Raw genomic sequence first — 21789 nt, 5'->3', positions numbered from 1 at the left:
TGAAGAACAAAGTTGAAGTCAAAATCCCTGCCAACAACATTTGGGATGAACAAGTCTCATTGCAACATTGTGTTTGGTTGTTGGGCAAATGTGTTTCTTTTTCATTTTTTTTGTCAAAGCAACCCCCTACTGGTTTGTCTCCACACCTTTTTCAACTACGTTAACAATTCTAATGTCTCCCCAGATGCTTTATCTTCGGTCCTACTTTCCCTTTGGGTTAGTAGCTCTCTGGTGTGTTGGAACTTTTCGCTGCTTTTTGAGGGATTTTTCCCTGTCTCCAGTGTTTTTCTTTTCTTTCCATGAGAAGTATGCGAGGATGTTTCGGTTAGGCATGAATGCACATATTGACTTGATGAAATATTAAACCTTGTCTCTATTGAATCTTGTATATTCATATATATATTTTTTTGGCGGGGGGCGGGGGGTCTAATATAATTGTACTTTGGACATAACATTTAATTTTTGGCTTGCATATAAGATATCAGAGGTGGGCATTCTGTCAGACGGACGGACCAGTTGCCCGTTTTGCTAATGACTGATGAATGATGGGACACTTAAAAAAAAAAAAAAAAAAAAATTGACCAAGCAGTGATGGAAGTGTTTTTTTTTCCCCTCAGTGTAATCTCTCAATCTGTCACTGATGGGCACCCGTTTGCTGATATTTTTTTGGGGAGTGGGGGGACGGAAAGACGGACTTGTGATGAACTGACGATTACAATTGCGCTCGTCACAAAAAAAATGACAGACTGATGAATGACGGACAGGTACCCGGGATGCTGATGAATGACGGACCAGAAAAATGCGCATCTTTGTCGGATACATTTAATTCATTCATATGGCAAATGCATCCGGCAGCATGGCATAGCATGTCGGCCTCATGTGTGTTTTGGAAACATTAAAGCTGAGGCAGCTGGAGTAGTTTGTGAGCAGTGGTCCAAAATACAGGTCCACATCTCACTGAGACTGTTATGGAAGTTTAATTGCAGTGAACAAAATATTAAGTTCGGAGCTTTTGTCCGAGACAGTTTTGAAATTGTTACTTAGCTATTTGAATTACCTCCAACCCTGAAATACTTTTGTATCTTGTATTCAGGAAATTTGTTCCTGTCTTGTTGGATTTTTAGCACCGGCCAGAGAGGGGTGAAAATCTGCATATAAGATGATTTTGATCATGTTTTTAGCTCTACATGACAGAATTGTTTATATCCAAGATACCAGAACATCTTTTCCAAAGTAAGGTCGTGTGCTCATGGGAGGAGTCATGACAAAATCTTGTTTGGGATTTTCATCCGAGTAACCGAGACACTACAAGTCAAGCAAATAAAGCTTATTTATAGACCGATGAAATGAGTGATCCCGAGACAATACTGAGATTATGTTTATTCTTTTGCCTCTTTTATCGGCTGGTTTAACAACTCATGATTTTGCATGGGGGAGTGATTTTAAACAGAAAACTAAGCTAAAGCTATGCATTTTTACCGTTATCTTCTTTTGGTGTCACTGGGGAAGAGGCGTGAAGAAATATAGCAGAGGACTGCATGTGAAGGCCGGTTTATTGAGCAACTCTTCTATTGTGTTCATATGAATGTAAGGAACTGTAATTCCTCAACTATTCCTAATTGTTAAAGAAAAACATGTTATTAGATGTCATTTTTGTGTGGCTGTCATGCTAGTAGCCTCCACAAACTATTTAACTAAACACAACACGATCTCCCTTTCCTGCACCTTCGTATTTGACTATGTGTCTAAAGTCCTGCTGTGTCTCTTACATGAAATGCGGTAAGCAAATCATCCCAACTTTTTTTTTTTTCATGCCCCACTTGCGTGCGAGCGGCACGGCTTGTTCTAATGCAATAACAAACCTGGTTGCCATCTGGCTACATACTAATGACCGCTGCGGGCCATTAGAGCAGCCTGTGATACACTACGATATACACCGTACATACGTTTGACACCGGTTTGTAACAGGTTATTTGTGTCAGGTTGTTAAATGCGATTAAGGTAAGAAGAAATTGGCGAAAAAATGAATACACTAATTCAGTGCTTCTCAAATAGTGGGGCGGGCCCTCCTGGGGGGCCGCGGTGCAATGCTGAGGGGGGCGCATGAACATGTTTTTTTTCCGCTGTACTACAATAAAGTGTAATTGCACATCCACTCCAGTAGTTGGCAGTGGCGCTGCCCATTGTGCACAGCGAGTATTAACCCTACCATTAATCTTGGCTTCCTCATTTTGATGAAAAAATTTAAAAACTCATTTTTGTTTTGTAGGTTAAAGTGTTGTATATATTGTGCGTCTGAGTTAATGTTGCTGAAGTCAATTTGAATTTGTTATTGATTTTGTTTAATTTTATTTTCAGCAACAAAGGGTGCAATAAATCTGTCAATGTTTACATCTTAAACAAGGATATTATAATTTTTTGAATTTCAGGCAAATTGATGCACTTAAAATATTTTCTTTTACAGACTCATAATGTTAATAAGGTTATTCTTGTAAGTTGAACTATATCTTTCTTTTTGTTTTCTTTATGTTAACAAGGATACGATGTTATGCAGAGGTGTACCAATAACTATTTTATGGACAAATGCTATTATTTATAGTTGTGGTGGGGTGGGGGGCGCAAATTGTTTTCTTCTTGCTAAAAGCCCCAACTATTTTGTCCATATTGAATCTGCTTGTTTGTATGGGAATAACATCCTGGAATAATTGTTAGCATGCCAAAAAACTTAAACTACCTTCCTGTAGATATCCTGAAAAAGAAAAGCGGCTCAATCTACCCCTGTTAGCCCGAATGGAGAAAGTTAGATTCTAACAAGTTTGCCAAACAGGAGAAGGCCATTTGTGGTTACCCTTTGTTTTCCACTTTGAAAAATAATGAGCACATTTAAATTGCATGAAATTCTGTCCAGACGTCTCTGCAGAAGACAGTTGTTTTGTTTGGCAAAACATGCTCTGTTTTGCCCTATGAGCACTGTGTAAAAAGTGCTATTGAGAAAGTTACAGTATGCTGGCATTCACTATTAACATAAAGTACTGTATGTGCCGGCGCAGTTTTTTTTGAAGGTTGGAGTTGGCCTCACTTCTCCCCACAAGCCTTGCAAGTATGAAAGACGGAAGGAGAAAATAATGCTGTTTGAGACGGGGCTGTCTGGATTCTTGCATTGTCATTTTGAACTAGTTTAGCATCTCCCCGTGCAGCTCGGCAATGGATCAGGGGACTGACGCCCTGGCATCATCTTGACTTTTAATGAGAACATTTAGCACTAAATAATGGAAATATGAAAACAAACGCATCTGAATTCTCTCAGTGTATTACGCCACCTAACTGGGTTGTTAGCGCTAATTAGTTTTATGCTTATTGCGACAAATGAGTGATGTGTCTGGAAAATCACATTCCATGAACAGAGGAATAGTTCAAAGTATCTCGTATGAACGCAACACACTCGGCACACCCTTCCATTTGCGATTTTTAGGTTACTGGACTAACAGGCCCCAATGGCAACCTCTAGTTGTGTTAAAGTTTCTTTAAAATAAAGGGCACGTCTTGATTCAGCATACCACCAATCACCATGGTATTCTTGACAGGTAGCTAGTTTACCGTTATAATAAAGTGCTTACTCATATGGTTTTAAGTTGAGCAGCAGCAGAATAAAGCCCCGAAAGTATTTAGCGCACGTTGTTTAGTTTCTTCACGAGCATGTTGCGTACAAGCCTTCAAGATGACAAGCTAACCTTGTGCATATGTGTGTTGTTTGTAGCAAGGTTAAACCTGACTGAGCACCCTTGAGCTCAGTGCCAGCTAAGAGGCAGCAAGCAAATAACTTGAATTATCTCAGGACTCGCCTGCAGGCCACTGCTGATAGGTGGATGGCGTTGCTTTATCTGCGTTTTATATTGAGTCGGGGACTTGCAAGGAGCTAAAGCCTAAACATCTGGCATCAGAGGATACACATTTGTGATCGCCTTGGCTTACAGTCACACACGCACGGTACCCTTGGAAAGACATATTGAGTTTCAGCTTTTTGGCATTTGTTAATGGCTGTTAGTGTCAACCACTTGAGTTACTTCTGTTTGCCATGACTTAATTTGTTGTTTTTCCGATAAAGTATTCGAGTTGGAATACACAAATGACTGTGAATTGATAATCATGACATTTGAAAGCAAACCTAACAGAAAACTGTCATTGTGATATTTATTTCTAAAGATCAAGCATTTCAGACAATATTCTGACTCAATTTGACTCAAAGACAAGACAGTTACTCCGTTCACTTGGATACAATTTCTTTAATCCAATCACAGTTCGGATTAAAATTATGATCGGATGCACTGTTTTCATGGACACCAAAAGTATTGATTCGTGCGTGTTCATGCTTCATGCTTTTCAATTTTGACATGCGCAGATTGACCAAATATACCGGAAATGGCAGTAATAAGAAAAAGAGCCGTAGCAACTTCCATGTCAACAAAACATCGCTCCGTCCATTTCTACTTCAAACGTTAGCATTGTTTCGCATATTTTTCCCCGTTTGCGCCTTTACGCGAGTTAACACTCCCTAATGGAGTTGCAAATGTACCAGTTCAGTCTTGCGCCCGCCATGGCCTTCGCTCGCTCTGCTTCTACTAGCTTCCAGGAATAACAGAAATGTGTATACTGACGTCACAGGCGTGCGTGGTAAAGATGGTTGGTTCCAAAATTTCGGAATAAGCGTTTTCATGCGCGCTGATCAGATTGTCAGTAGACATACACCGCGCCTCACATTTGGAATAAAATCTTTAGCGGGAATAGGCTTGATCGGGTCAGAATATTCAGAATTGGTTGTGTACATGAAGCATTTTTATTCCCATCGGGTTTTTAATCCGAATAAATGTCTCAATATAAACGTCGCCACCGTTGGATGGGGATGCACTCTGAAATGTTTCTTTGAACCACAGTTGAGCATGCTGTTATACGACACCTCAGGATATCACTGACTTCAGCTCAGAGACCACCTACAGGACTGGACAACAATAATGATGAGAACAAAATAGACGCTACGCTGAGTGACTCCCTTTAAAGCACATACTTTTCCCTCTGCCCATCCTTCGGAGCACTTTCATTAAAAAATTTAAAGGCATATTAAATTTCCATTGCTTCCCCTGGGAAATATTCAAAATTTGAACGAATCAGGGGTCGATCAGCGGGGTGCGTTCCAGTTCCACCCCGACAACTATGCAGCGATGGAAGCATCAGTCCAATATCTGTCTCTTCATAATACACTTGGGTATGCAAGTGTGTCACTCCATTTTTAGAGGCACTTTGGAACGTACTTAATATTCGCCGTTGAATAAATTTTGAAGCGGGATAAAGTGTAAAACAATGCCTTAGGTCTAGAAATTTGCATTAGGGGTAATGAAGCAAAAGGGGCAAACAAACTTGCTGTGTGAGAATGTGGAAAAATAAATTGTTTTGGGGTTTAAAGTACAAGCAAAACATGTAGTCGGGGAGAATTTGGGGAAGCGAAAAACATGAGATGATTTGCTTCTTTCTCTTGGCGATGCAGCGACCAGTGTGTGCCAAAATCAAATCTTTGTACTTAAAAAGCAGAGAACGACTTGGAGTGTGAGAGAGAGAGAACTAAAGCCGGCGAAACAAAGTGTATGCATCAGAAAAGTGAGGCACCCTAGAAAACCAATCCACAGGGTTTTGAAGACGCGGGGGGAAAAGGTGAAGGAGAACAAAGTTGGATATGGAGGTGGAAGAGTGGCAGCCGGGACGTATCAGACGGAAAGAACGATAGCATGCGAGAGAAAGAGGACTCAGAAGGGGCACGCAGAGGACAGCAAATAGAGGTCGAAGACTCTTGCTTTCACTTTCATTTCCCTCTCTTTTGCTTGTAATCTCCTCACCTCCTCCTCCCTTCATCTCCACTTCCCCTCGCATGAAATCGCTCTGCATATCCAAAGTCAGACCGCTGTCCCATCAGCAGGATTGGTAATAGTGGCGACCGCCATTCTAATGTTTAATTCATTGGTGTGGCGAGGACAACAGGAAACAAAGACAAGGAGACGTATGGGGAGGAGGGATTAGCATTTCTTTCTTTTGTGGCTTTTGTTTTGAGCCAAGGGGCGATAAAATGCGAGTGTAGGAGGAAAGGGGAAATAAAGAGGCGACAAATACATAGGGAAACACCATAAGTCTTGGTAGAAAAACAAGTGGAACGTTTGGTGATGATGGAGGTGGCTGGGTGCCTCTTTGGAGTAATACTGACAGAAAGCTGAGAGCGCGTGCGCGCGCGTGTGTGCGTGTGTGCGCGCGAGCAACAGTCCTGGCACTGTCATGTCGCGCTTCTGTTAATCAGGGGCCTGATTAAATATCCTTTTACAAGAGCAGGATTAGGGCAAGTCCTATTAAGCGTATGTGCATGTGGGTTATGTCAGTCACAAGTTAGCCATTGTTTCATCCTTGCTCACAGACTGAAGACGCGTGCATACCAACGATTATTTAAAAAGTCAAATGTGTTTGCAAAGGCCTATGTTAGATGGCCTTTTGTTCACAATGGTGTAGGTCACTGAAACTAAGATGTTTTTTTTTTACTATTTTTACTGTCGATATAGCTGTCTTTTGTTGAATAATGGCCAAAATTGGCATACTAGTATATTTCGATGACGTGGTACCGTATTGTGATCTATGTGTTTCTACTGCACTTGATTACTTTTCCGATACATAGCCTATCCTATTTGTATTCACATTTAGAAGAGGATAAAGAAGGTGACCACTGTCGACAACTAATACTATTTATTTTTCTTCTTCTTCTTCTACTGTCTTTTGGCAGTTGGCAAACACTTTTGGTGCTTTACTGCCCGCTTCTTTCCACTGGCATTAATGCACCAAAAGTATTTGAACCCTCCCCCCCAAAAAAAGTCAACACGATTGGGGAACAGGAATTTTGGGTGCCAATGCGAACTCTAATTTTAATATACCCTTGCTGTCCTGTGAAAAAACCCTTACGGGCATGTCCATTTTTTTCATTTGTCTTATTTTTACGAGAACGTTGTTCCCGCGTTACAGACATCGCATTGATGTGAAAATGGAAAACATTTCCAATATTGGACATAAGTGTTCTTCACAGGACAGCGACGATATACATGTCACACTTGAGTACATTATGGAAATAAAGTGTGACTTGTAGTCTGAAAAATACAGTTCTTAATTTTTTTTTTTTTTATAATGTAGAGAAACTGTTATATCCTATACAAAGGGATTTGTAATGGGATCGCATTGTTGGAGCAGGAAACCAAATGTGTGTATGATTATGATATAGACGCATGAACACCTTTCACATCTAATCTAACCAACAGTAAACTAGACACAGGGGTAAGGCCTTCAAAAACATTGTTTAAAATGTAACCCCAAATGTACAGCATGTCAGTGAAAACATGATGCCCCAGATGGTACTCACAGCTGACAAACCGGTAAGAAGTGTATGTCCTGAAAAATAGTCTGAATGAGAGGTGGCCTTGAATGGCATTTCCAGTGCTCCATGAGGGATAACACTTTTGTCATTGGCCTCTGGGTTCAGGTGGTATTTCCTGGGTCAGGTCAGACATTTTCCTAAAGCATGAATTAATGTCATTAGTTTCAGACTAAGTCAGCATGGAATCTGATTAACACAAAGTTGATGTGATAGACTAGATCAGCACAGTAGATGTCAGCCTAATTGTTAGTGGCACTGTGTTTCAGCATCTATTGTGCTGCGCTTAATTGAAGTGAAACACAAATCTGTTGTTACGATTTGTTCCGGGAAGGAGGGTCCAAAAACAGACACGGGACGAAGGCAGATTTATGGAAGGATTATTTATTTACTTTGTGAGGAATGGGCCCCGGAGAGCTGACTGTGGACAGAGTTACGAGATGAGGTCCACAGGCGCGGGGTTCCGGCGGGCGAGGTGCGAGATGAACGAGGCAGGAATTAAAGGCGAGGGTGCGGGTAGAGCAACTCTGAGTGGAATACAAACACAGGAAGTCCTCATTTTACGAACGGGTTCCGTTCCTACACTGGCGATGTAACACGAATTTCCGCGTAGACCGGATTTTGCCATTAAAGTCCGAATTTACGGCAAAATACTTACAATACAAAAAAACGAAAATACATTAAAATACAAAGCATAAGTAGCTGTACTTAGCATTACTGCTGAGAAGTGGATGGAGAAGGAGGAGAGGAGGACGAAAAAAGGCAAAGATACTGCCGGCGGGCACAGACACGATCGAGACACTCTGCACATGCTCAATCGCAATAAATGCTGGTCTTTGTAGTACAGGAAGTGGTTGTATGTGGAAGTGCGTCGTTTGGCACGAAACCCATCGCAAATACCCAAGCAGAGGTAAACAAGCTCAGAGACGCAGCACAAAAGCACACTTTTGGAGCGAGGGGGAAACCGGCTGCTTCATTCATGTGGTGGGTGACATGAATAGCGAGTGTTTTATTGACAGTTGAAAATAACAAGCGGAAATGACGTCCATTTGAGTCATGACGCCGTGTGTCGCTGTACACAGCGGGTAATTCAAATGCCGGAGCATCTCTGTCCGCTCGCTCATGTAAACGGGATATTCAGAATGTTTCAGAAATCGGAATTTTCACCTTAACCTGAATATTGACTGCATGTAAATGTAGTCACTACGGTGCTGGGGATAAAATGGAGGAGGCGGCACGGGCGTGGTAAAATCGAAACGTCGCAGGTCGCGTACGTCGTAATTTGAGGACTTCCTGTACAGCTTTAGATCACAGAGGGAGTACTTCAGTATGAACTGGATCCGACTGACTATGACAGTGTAAGTCTCGGTGGATTGTAATTTTGGACTGCCTTAAAACTGCAGCAGACGATAACGCTTTAAAAAAAAGGAGTTGGTGTTTAACAGTGTCAGGGGTGTCAAACTCCACCTGATTCAAAAGATCAGGATCAGGCTCCTGCAGGACTTGCTGATGAGCTGATCATTTGAAACAGGTGTGTTGCAGCAGGGAGAGATGGAAAACAGGCAGGACAGCGGCCCTCGAGGACCGGAGTTCGACACCCCTTTAACTCATTCACTGCCATTGACGTATTTATTTGTCTTTTCACAGTCAATCCCAGGAACATTTTTTTCAAATTTTTTTTAAATGTTAGGGTAAAAGAGGGTCTGAAAATGTCTGGTAGTGAATGAGTTAATAAAACATACATCAGACTCTGATGGCATTCATTGTATTATATACAAGGAAGCTTCTGTGTCAGGGCATGCAGACTGAAACACATTTTTAATAAAAGAGGACACGTGTCAAGAGGCCACCACAACACTGCCAATGTTTATTAAACAAGCAAACTTGCTGCTGGTTCACATATTTAACCAATTATGTCTCAAGTGAGAATTGAAAAATAATAAGATACATCAATGTTTCATACGCACGTGGACACTGTTTCATTTCATGTGTGTTTTGTTGTCTTTGTCTCATGGTAAATAAGAAGGTGCAGGAGGAGGGAGGGGGCCATTCCACAAACTATTTGCCAAAATGTCTGTTTTGTAAAAGACTTAATGTAGTGTGAAATTAAACCCCTCCTTAAAAAGCATCCTCTGCAGCATCCAAACAGCATGGTAGTCACTTGTGATGCTCGAGCTTGTCCACCCCAAAATTAAACCTATCCATTTAGGATGGTTGGGAGGTGAAAAGTGATTGATAACGTTTACGTTTTGAAGAGAAATAGTCCTGCTTTTAGTTTCTGTTGTTGTGTATGGGTTCGTCATTCATACGTTGTGTTTGATGATAGGACATTCCTGTTTCAGGAAATGTTTCACTCTTGGCTTGGCACACTTATTGTGAGATTAAATTAGCATAGATTTGTAGAAATGTTCCTTACAGAAATAGGAAAAGGTGTTTAGTTAGTTGACGTTCAAATAAAACATAATAGTCGTAGCATTGCGGGTAATGGCCTGTGTGTGTTTTTGACAATGAGCGATGTTTAGTTTGAAAGGAAAAGGTTGCTGTTTTTTTTCTGACAAAAACATTTTTTCTGTGCAGTTTAGTCGGTGCAAAAAACGACTAAACAAGTCATTTACAATACATCCAATTTCGCTTAACCAAAAAGTTGCCCTAAGTTAGTGTATCGTACCATACGCTCAACACAAAGTTCAGTGGGACTTCCAATGTCAAACACAACCTGTACAATTCAAACAATGTTAAAATGGCATGACAATTATTCTGTCTTCACTGGTGTTTAGCAACTAGCATTACAGATAGCTAACAGCTTATCCAATTAAGACTAGGAAGCTTCTTGCTGTTTTGACACTATACTGGATGGTAACTGTAAAACTGTAACATACAAAACATAGCGACACATTACAATCATGTTATACACAGTTTGAAACAATATAGACTTGAATCAGACACGGACATTAGCTGCAAACCCTAAAAAACGGGATTGTTTCCAACCGTTAGCGTACCGTTAGGATAATGCTAATTTACATAGGCGCTGCCAGAGCGATGCTAGCGCTAACTAGCGACTAGTAACTTATATCAAATTCGGAACTTAAAACGTAATTGAAACATAAATTCTGTAGCCTAGTGCAAGCAAACATTCCTCACAATAGTATACTTACAGACAGATATTTCTGTAGCCAAAAGTACACTCTACAGGCTTCAACACTCCGGATTAGCGATGTAGAGCATTGGCTGGACTACAATGCACTACGGTAGCACTCGAAAGGTCAAAAAACATGCAAACTTAAAAAAACAACACTTTCTCCACAAGAGGGCAGTACAACAATATTCTAGAGAATTGCATTTTGTCATTCTAAAGGATAGACCAAAAAGATGCTGGCACACAGTGACAGACACTTTCCCCCTGTCGCGTCTGGCCGACTATCGGCACGCTAGCTGAAGGAATACACCGCAATGAGATAAGATGTAATACCCTTCCATACCATCGGCGGCGTTAGTCACCATTTATCATGGTTAGAAAATTCCCACCGGAACACTGTTGGCCGGGGGCGGATTATAAAAACGTGAACAATGCATTCAGCTCTATTCTTTGCAAACTATGAACTCCCACGCGAAGTAAACCGTCATGTTCTTGACACGGTATTGTGAAATACTTACATTGTCAACCCTCGCTCTTGTACTTGTAAGAAGATTAAGGCAGCGGAGGCGTGCTCACAGTTTTTCCGCATTTGTCATTTCCCGTTGGTGCTCCGAGCGCTGATTTGCTAGCTAACAGCCAATCAGAGGGACCAAATGTCACGACTGGCGACGCCGATTCAACATACGTAAATGCCCACAAGACGCTTACAGACGGGTTACGACACTACGCCAAACAGACGGCGCATTCAGACGCCGCGACGCTTCACGACCTCCGACGTCGGTTTGGTCTATCAGGGCCTTTACACCTAGTTTTGTACCATAAACATTTTTCCACGTTCGGTCACAGAATACCTATTGCGTGTACGCTTTCTAGTTGAAGTGCAATTCTGATGACTTCTACATCCTCACGTTTCCTCCGAGCCTCAATTTGAGAGCAAATAGGAAAAAAAAAACGTTTCATTCTTGTTAATAAATGTACGGTCAGGATATACCAGACTACACAAACGAGTTGATCATTTTGATCCACTGGCTGCAACAAAACACCCCCGCACTTGTAATTAACACGCTCGCTACTTTCTGTAAATGAATTAGCAAAACTTTGCCATCTCCGTGTGCCTGAAATTCTGTTGGCAAGGGAACACTGAGAGAGGCCTGCACTGTAAAATCCATTAGCGCACTGAGCCAAAAGCTTAATTCTCCCCTCTCCATTTCTGAGTGTGGTCGAGAGTGTCTCCTTGCGCTGTGCTCCTCCAGGTAGAAGAATTGGTCAGCCCCCCCCCCCGTGGGACACCTCTCACTGGGTCAACAAAATGAGTCTAGATCTGTTGTGACCTCTGGGTTATCAATCTCTCCATGGAGCCCTTCTCCATTACTCTGTGCTGGTAAAAGGAGAGATGGCACCCAGCAGTACTCCTTTATCATCCTCTTCCTCAATCTTTGTGTGCCTCTTACATGCACTTCGTTCCCCTCTTCATCCCCTCTCTCCAACTTTCCCCTCTCTGCTCCGCTCGTAGTATAAACTCCACTCTAAGCTTCGAATACGGCTCCCCACTCCTGATGCGCATCTTTACGCACGCACACAAACTGACAGCGGTTGCACAGTGTGAGTGAATGTTAAAGTTGAGCGTCACGTCAAGCGGGCCAGGAGTGTGTATATGTCTGTGTGTACATATGTTGTGGCATCTTGAGGGCGATTGTTAGGTCAAGGGTCAGTCGGTGTATCATTTCGTAAGTTGTAGTTGACCACTCCTTCTGTCACTCACCACTGGAGATAAATAAGTGCCTATTGTGACAGGGGGGGGAAACGGTCTGCGGCTGTAGTGCGACGGGGCCTTATACGTGTGTGTGTGTGTGTGTGTGTGTGCGCGGGTGTGTGTCGAGGTAAGTGTCTGGGAACAGCTCAGCTTGGCCTTGCGTCAATGCGACTTAAGTGCAGCCATGCATAACCATCTGACAGCTAGCCCTCCTCCTCCAGTTCATGCTGCACTCCTACTCTCACTTGCCATCCAGCTACTCTACACCCCCCCGCCCCCACCCTGTCACATCCCAGTCGCTAACCCACAGACAGGGACATCAACTCGGGGCATTTTTCTCGGGCTGTAGCAAGCGCAGCTATATTTGTGTGCATTCATTTCTTCAATGGTTGTTAAATTTGCACACTACAATGAAATGCTATTGTCCGCCTCCTTCCCAACTTTAAATTTGAAGTGGTTACGGAGCTTCGTTCTTATCAATCATCAACCAGGGATGCATTTGTTAAATGCCAGAGCAAATAGAAGCAATTTTTTCCCACCTATTCTTCTTACAGCTACAGTGCTGTACTTAAAGATCATCAAGCATTTTTTAATATCAGACAAATGTAACCCAAGTAAACATAAAATGCCATTTTGAAATGCTAATTTGATTTTAAGAAAAAAAAAAAAAAAGGAGTATTCAAAGCTATCTGACCCTGTTTATTTACTGTGGCTAATCGCGCTTTTGAGTTAATGTTCACAGACAAAGCCCAAGCCTGATTAATTCCAGACCTGTTGAATCAAGTAGATACTGAAGTTTTGGTGATTGAAGCTGGATAAAATATCTCAAAACGCTGCAACAAAATTCTATGATATAAAGAAATTCAAGGACACCTGAGAAATAAAGTAACTGACATCTGTCAGTTTGGAAAGGGTTTCAAAGTCATTCCTAAATATTTAGGAATGCAGCATATAATAGTGAGAGTCATTCTCCACAAGTGGAAAAAGCGTGGAACCTTCCCAGAGGTGTCCTGCCTACAGAAAGTACCCTAAGAGGTAAGAAGACTCATCCGGGAGGTCACAAAGGAACCCAGGACGATGCCAAAAGAACTGCTGACCTCCCAGGCATGACTCAACAATTAGGGAACACTAGGCAAAAATGTTCCAAGGTGAAAACCACTGCTGACCGAAAAGAACATAAAGGCTTGTCTTATTTTTGCAAAGCACATCTGAATGGTTCCCAAGACTTTTGGGAGAATATTTTATGGACTGCCAAAATGAAAGGTTAACTTTTCTAAACTCTCCTTGTTAGATCTGGCGTAAATGTTGCACAGCATTTTAGAAAAAGAACATCATGCCAACTGCCATACATGGTCGTGTTAGTGGGGTGGTCTGGGGCTGCTTTGCTACTTCAGGATCTGGATGACTTGCTGTGATTGATGGAACCATGAATGAAATAAAAAACTGCATTTTGTGGTGACTTTGACTAATATTTAAATTGGTTTGATAGTGTCAAACATTTCAGTGCCATCATACTGCCATGGATTGGCAGTGTTGGGGGGTTGAGGACCCAAGTGCACTCAGAAAGGGAATTTCATTTCAAAAGAGCAAAAAGGCAAACAAGGTACTAGGACAAAGGACAAGACACAAGTGGCTGAGGGCGCCGATAGGTAAACACAAGGCACCAGTTGGTGACCGCAGGTGGACACAATAACCTAACAAGACAGACAAGAAAAAAGACTTAAGTAAAGCTTGATAAAACTAGATCTAATCAAACCCAACAAGAACCCAAATCATGACGTTAAGTGCGATAAACATGCAAGATAAAAAAGAAATCAGGAAGGGGCTGAACAATTTGCCACGCTATTGTATTTGATCATCCTCTTTAGGAGCGTTCTCAGCTCTTCCACAGTCCCAAAAAATAGTTGGAGGACACTGGTTGACTTTCAATGTGTTTTGAAAAAAATAAGTTAAAAAAAAAAAAAAACAATCTTCTTCCAGGGTCAATTTATTGTCAGCATGAAACTTTTCTTTGCTATTCAGGCATCTTAAATAACATTTAATGTTGTGCCTCACCCATCTCGCTTTGAAGCATTTGAAATTGCCAAGTATATAGAACGTAACAGTTCTTAAGCTTCTTCCAGATAGTCTAGGATGGGGTATCAAGTCTTGTCATGTCTTGTTAGTTGCTATTAGAACAAAGAACAAACGACATTTCCTGATAGACCGTCATTGTGAATTTTGGATGTCAGATGTGTCCTTGACGGTGAACTCCCACAGCAGGAGCAGTGTTACAACAGGAAATTCCAAAATAAGCATTTTACCATCACTGTACTTGCAAAAAAAACAGGATTATTAGTGTTCCCCAGTAGTTTTAGTAGTCATATCATATGAGTGATTCTTTTTAAAGTCTTCCTCAGTTCTCAGTCTCTCGCTCGCAAAACTCTAAATTCAGACTTGCATTTGTACCGGACTGTGAAAACCCATGAAAAACAATCAAAAATCTGCAATAAAGCGGGGGCGTGAAGGTCAACCGCATTGTAACGCGTGTTCACTTTATTGTACGGTATTCAGTAAAGATTGTAATTCACCCGAAATCAAAATGCACTTTTTCTTTTGGAAGCATTATTAGCTAAGTGCCAATTTCTGACTCAGCATCTCATTCGAGATACTGGAGGTGAACGGTGCGAATGGCGCTACCGATGGCAGAGTGTCCGGTTGGGGCTGTCAGCAGTAAATGATCCCGGAACAATAGTTGGATAGCATCTGATTCAGTCTACCTGAGCTTGTGAAATCATACATTTGCAAAAATAAATAACTAAATAAATAAAGGCAGTTCTGTTGTCCTTGTGTAGAGCGAATTTTGTTTTCCTTCCTTTGGTGCATTCAGCAGTTTTGTTGATGTTATATGCTCTATTATTGTGCAGTATTGAGGTTATTAACGCAACAATAATTCACCTTGAGCTTTTAAAGTGCTGTAAAGCTTTGAGCATCTGATAAATTATTCAGACCTTTCTTTATTGTGGTTTCATAAACATCTGTGCAAAGAAATCCATTTATTTCCAGACTGTACATATAGTGCAATCACAAAGGCTGACAAAAAAAAACCCTGTGATTCTAATTCACTTCGTGCGGAGAATTTGTTCATTGTTCATTCCGATTATGTTCCGATTCAGTTACAAAGTGAAAATGTCATCATGAAAGCTTTATCAACTGTACATAATTCTTAGAATTTTGAACTGCAGCACAAGTGTAAAATGAAAACATACACCAACAGGAATGCTAATTGTTACATTTAAAGTGATCACAAGACACAAGTGGCAAACTATAAAACAGCGCCAGAAGCTACTATATATATATATATATATATATATATTAATATATATATATATATATATATATTAATATATATATATATATATATATATATATATATATATATATATATATATATATATATATATATATATTAATATATATATATATATATTAATATATATATATATATATATATATATATTAATATATATATATTAATATATATATATTAATATATATATATTAATATATATATATTAATATATATATATATATATATAGTAATGATTTTGTTATAAATATATTTGTGTCCAAATTATGAGTCGACAAGCATACTGTGTCGAGCACCAGTTGAGGATAAAAATACAAAACAATTTGGGAATAGCCCTAATTTCTATGGAACCACTATAAAGGGAGTTTGGGGAATGAGCTATAATGGCTGTCTTTTTAAAAAGTGAGCTAATTTCAATGCACTGGGCTTGTTTCCCTTCTGGCTGGCGAGGGGCTCTCACTTTCAAGTTACGTGGCCCTCTCAAGCTGCACAACACAACAGTAGTTGAAATGGAAGCCAAATCCAAGTCGGCAGCATTCTCTTCATCCCCGAGCTAATTACCTGCAGGGTGGCTGTATGCTTATTAACTCTCCCACTTTAAAAAGTTTATTCCAACCTTTACAAGTCAATCAGAAAGCAAGTGTGTTCAAAGCAGCTAAAAATAAGACCCATCTTTTTGCATTTTGGATATAATGGTAATATTCCACAGGGTGAAATGCGGAACGCTGGCAATGTGGTGTAAACTTAGCCGAAATAGTAAACAAAGCAGGTGTGGGATGTGATGATGCTTCATTTGACTCGAATGAATAATTCCGCGCAAGTTTTCTCAATCTTTTCTACGGCTTAATAGATGTTGCTCTGTCCTCATTGCTGAACATTGTATTTTTGTCACCAGACCTTTATCGAGACACTTTTCAGTTTTTCCCACAAACACTTTTTCCCCAGTCGTTAGGCTGTGTAAGTTATATACGTGCTTTGCTGTATAAAATTATTCCTGCAACATAAAAGGGCAAATGACATTTAAAGGAAATTCCTGTCCTTCTCTGTGAAGGCCACACACTAAACCCCATGACAAGATTTATTTATCCTAATGAAAACCGTCTCCTCAAGGGACCTTTGAGAATGACCCTCCAACCTTACAAAATATCCTGACAACAGTGTGAAACTTATCTTTTCGGGGCTGTCCATGAAAGGGACGCACCGAAACTGCCTTCTGTAATTAATTTTGTGCAAAAGGCCAATAGTAATTTGCACAATTGTTAAAATGTGTCCATTTAGTGATAGGGGCTGCAGGAATTAGAATGAATTCCTTTATTTAATTGTTCCTACATTTCGGTGGCAGTGGTGGCGGCAGGCGGGCTGAGGTAATTTATTTCTTGCTTAGGATGAGAGATGGTCCTCAGCCAAGGCTGCCAAGGGAGCGACGGTTAATTGCAGTAGATTGCCTTATCTTCTTGTAATTATGCCTGTCTCTTTGGAGTTTCTGGCTCCAAATGGCCAATCGATGCAGTCAGACCACAGACAAGGTAGAGATGTGAGACCCAGACCGGACTTTGGGTCTTTCCAAGTGATTGGCTTCAGACCAGCGATAGCAAACGCTCTTTAAATACAATATCAAAGCTCACTTTGATTACTTCCGATGATCTTATGTTGCTAATGTGGCTCCTGGTCAATTGCGGGAGCAAGCCAAATTAGTATTGGAGGTTTTGGACCGAGCATATAGACTAGATTCCCGGTGCCAAATTCAATATAAAACGCTATTTATTTATTACAAATGCGGATCACAGTGATTTTATGGCCAAGATGTTTGCCTTACAGTCAAGATGTTCCGGGTTTGTGGAGTTTGCATTTTTTCCTTATGCTTTCATGTTGTTGTTTTTTCACCGGGTGCCACGTCTGGGTGGTATATCATTATCGTATCGATATAAACGTTCGATATTAATATCAAGAATTAAAACCATATCAGCCAACTATGTGGAATCAGGCCAACCATCCGCATACCTCCTTTCAAGTTTGCCGTTGATCAACAGCTCAAGCCAGTCAATGCAAATTATATGCAATCAAAATGCACAGAAGCTTTCACACACACGTGTGAAACCTCAGTTTCCGCATTTTACGCCAACAAGATGCAGCCGCCTAGCCACTGAAATGCAGTACTCATATATTGTTTTCCAAGAACACTTAACCAAGTTTATCATTTCATACCTGTGAATAAAAGAGCGAAGTTTGTGATAAACAACCGGCGCATCTTGTCGGTCCATTCAAATAAATAAATAAAAGTGAGCTCCATCTTTCAATATATCCCTTATTTTTGTCTTTTATTGCCACCCTTATCCTCTTTCTGTAGCAACCTGTGTGTTCCTTGACTGACACCCTGCCTTTGCATGGAATAAAAGGGGAGCCTCCAAATGCCGTACTTTGACTTTTGACTTTTGAAATGTTGACTGTCAGTAATTTCTGATAAAGCTGAAGCTTAGTTTTCCCAGAGAAATGTCATTATGTTATTGAGAGGCGATTAGCAGTGGCGGTCACGTTCTTGTGTCTGTCTCGTCGTGGGTGGTCAGTGGTGAATCGTAAATGTGCCCGTACAGAGGTTCAATGATGACAGAGTCTCAATTTATCTCAATGACGGAGACAAAGTAGTGGGGAAGAAAGAGAGGTGGAGGCTCAATCGCCGACTTGCCTCCTAGTGATGGGAGTGTTGCCAACTAATTTTCAGGGGATGTTGCTAAAAGTGGGTCTACTTGTTTCCACAAGTTGCTTAATAATGTTGTGATTGCGTGATGTCACTGCATAATTAATTACACAATCCATTTGTTTTTGTCCATCTCTGGGGGCGGCCATTTTGTCACTTCTGTGGACTGAAAATGACATCACAACTGCTCGGGGATCAGATAACAGCAAATCATGCCTCAGCTTCAGAAGACACAGGTGAGCTGTGATTGGTCGTTACCGGAACCCTGAGCAATTGTGATGTCGGCCGAAGTGTCAAAATGGCCGCCCCCTGAGATGGACAAAAACGCGTGGATTTTGCTGCTTAATTTATATTCCACAGATGCGGTATGAATCAGAATGCCTTGTTTAGACTAGTGAATTTCATAGAGCATATCATTGCAAATATTTTTGGTTGGTTGACTTTCGCCTTCAAGATCGAACCTTTCCTGACTAGCTATGTTTTTATGCTTTTAACTGTGATCTTGAATGATTTAAACAAGTCATTTTATCAAACAAGACGCCAGCCAAAATACATTTTTAAGTGCATTGTTGAAACCCTTTTGCAAGACAGGATTTTTTTCTGCAACGGATGAGTGCTTTAGCATGGGCAGTTGTATCATTACTGAAGACTTAGCCCTTTTCAGATTGTTAATGCTACTGACTAACCAAATACTATTGAATTCAATTTTAAAAATTATTTTGACCAAAACAAGCAAGTCTGTCTAATCGAACACATTCCACCGCCGTCAACCAACAATGATTGCTGCGATTGCTTCTGAGTGACTGACTTTCTCTCTATTGAGATAAGCCTCATTACAAATGACATAACTCACAATTCACACTTGCAGCGAGGCAGACAATTTAACTGTAGCTATGTTAGGTAGCTTATTGTTGCATTTATGTCTTGAGTGAAAGCTTTTTTTTTCTTCTTTTTCTATTCTTGGACTATAGAGAGCAAAAGGGTTAATTTACATCATCTATGCTGAGTGCTCTCAATTTCGTACATTTTAACATTGTGCTTTATTAAACTTCCTGTCCTTCTTATTCATATAGGCCCACAGACCAGGACAAAGCAGCCATCTTTCATGACAGCAACGCACCGGACGACTCAACCTGCTCACATTTCCTCAATCGTTTCTCCTGCAGGTAATTGACTTCCAGTCAGATTTGCCTCACTTTTAACACTTCCATAGCTCCATTCTGAGAATGGAGTGAATGGCCCTTTGAAGTGGCTCCCGGTTCGGTTATAAAAGCCCTTGGCATCCCTGTGCTGATTGAGAATCAGGCTGTGTCAGAGTCAAACTGGCAGGTGGAGACTGGAGTTGCATCAGGATCTGCCTTTATCACCGGGCCCTCTTCAAAGAGAAGATGGGGTTTTGTGATAATGAGAGGGTAGCTTGAAGCAGCGGGGTGCGGGGGGGGGGGGGGGGGGGGGGGGGTGGAGAGAAGAGCTTGGGCTGTTGCAGAGCATTGTAATTGTGACAGGAGCAGCTGCCTTCTCTCCCGAGGTTCCGGGACTCTGCAGTGACACCATCCAGCAGACAGTAATTAATCGAACAATTCTCTCCGTCTAAGGTGATACAAAGGGGCTGAAGACAGACAGTGAGGGGCGAAAAAGAGAGAACTAGACATACAGTCCTTAGCAGTAAAAGAGCCAGTGGACTGGCGAAAACGTTTCAGATATTCCCACACAGCCATATCAACTCTAGAATTGCATGAAAGTGTTTATATACGACTTCCGATTTCGTATCATGTAAAAGCCTTATCTTACGGGGCTCGACTTGACTTGAAACGACAGCATTGCGAGAGTACGTTATAAATGCATGCATGAATTCTCTACGACATATGTGTCAATTAGGGGAACTTCTAAAGCACCCCCATGGTCTTCAGCCTATCAATTATAAAGCGATGCACTATTAGACATCCATAGGAGATGCAGTCTCTCATATGCCACCGTTACACATCACGCATCAATATAAGATTCCAAGATGTTGATACGGTCAGATCTTATAACCAAACCATATCCCATATTTTAGTTATTTCAAAGCATTTTATGGAGGCATAACAGAACAGCGGCTTCCAGGGCCTAAGGCCATCACATGTACCTCAGTAATTCAGGTCAGAGTGTAAATCTCACAGGCTTGACGTTGACTATGAGTTACTCTTGGGGGCATAATGCTGTAATGCACTTGCGTGTATGTGTGCGTTTGTGTCCGTGTACTACGCTGGCCCCGGTCATGTGGGCGTATCTGCAGTGCTGGCCTCGTTAAGCGGAGAGCAATAATTGATGTCAACAGGGTGGCCTCTTCTTACTGTGTCAACATTAATCACCAGCCCTGGATGCCGCCACCCCTCACTGTTCTGCTTAACATTCATAACGCTATGCCAGAGTCGGATAGATCCGAGCCATAAACGCGCGCGCGCACACACACACACGCGCGCAATAAAAACAGACACTCTGGCTTTCCTCTTAAGGTGGATCTCATTGATTTTGTACTTTTGAGGTTTACATGTATTTGTAGCCCACCAGGGAGGAATTCAAACAGGAAGTGTTTGTTTGTGCGTAACGTAGGTCACGGTTTTATTCCTTCAACACAGTACGGAAATCTGAAGCGCATAATGCCATCACCTTCAATTTTGATATTGACGTTGCGTTGTAAAAGTTGTAACATTTTTGTCTATACTTGAGTCGGGTTCTCTGGTCACTTCGGCTTCCTCGCACATCCCAATATAATGCATGCTATCGAGGACTTTAAATTGCCCATACGTGTGAATCTGATTGTGAATGGTTGGTTTTTTTTCATATGTTTTTCATATATACCCCACCTGTCGCCCAAAGTCAACTGGGATAGGCTCCCACTGGCCATTGCGGAGAAGCAGTTCATAAAATGGATGGATATTTTTTTCACAGTGATCATCCATGCTGTTTATTCTGTTCGGGTTTGCTTGATGTTATTAGAGATGATCAAAGAAAAAATTGAGAAGAATGCTATGGGGTGTTGCCTCCCTCCAGCTGGATCGAAGCGTCTTGAGCAAGATACTGAACCTCCAGTTGTACCTAGGGTTTTATCAATGTGCTGTTACTTTCATGTGATGGAATATTCCATTAAACATTGCGTGACTGCGAATAATGTGACGGTGTTAAAACTGCTCTCAGGACTTTGAGAGGTAGAAAAAGTGTAGACAAGTCAAGCCAATTGAGCATTTCCACATTAGAGGACGAATAAATTCTGCGTTTCTGGTGTAAACAGTAAAGTTTAGTCTAGTATAGGAGAAGGGCTGACTTAAGGGTAGGAGATGCTTTTGCACTGGAGTGTGACAAAAGCGCCAAGTAACTTGATGAAAGCAGTTCTAATAGCCCCTAGGCTGGAGCTGCTTGAAACTCG

General features: G+C 41.2%; 1 protein-coding gene across 4 annotated transcripts in view; it reads left to right on the top strand.

Moving 5' to 3' along the window:
- Positions 1-21789, top strand: part of rbfox3a (RNA binding fox-1 homolog 3a) — a 346279-nt gene that overhangs the window by 32421 nt on the left and 292069 nt on the right. For all 4 annotated transcript variants that reach the window (XM_086016851.1, XM_086016850.1, XM_086016849.1 and 1 more), the window contains exon 2: positions 19457-19549. The gene's annotated coding sequence lies outside the window, so the exon portion shown is untranslated. The remainder of the gene's footprint in view (positions 1-19456; positions 19550-21789) is intronic.

This window comes from Filicampus tigris, chromosome 19 (assembly GCF_054856515.1).
Source record: "Filicampus tigris isolate MCC_2025a chromosome 19, RoL_Ftig_1.0, whole genome shotgun sequence".
NCBI lineage: Eukaryota > Metazoa > Chordata > Actinopteri > Syngnathiformes > Syngnathidae > Filicampus > Filicampus tigris.
Note: the sequence above shows the minus strand (reverse complement) of the source record. Positions and strands in the feature narration are given on the sequence as shown.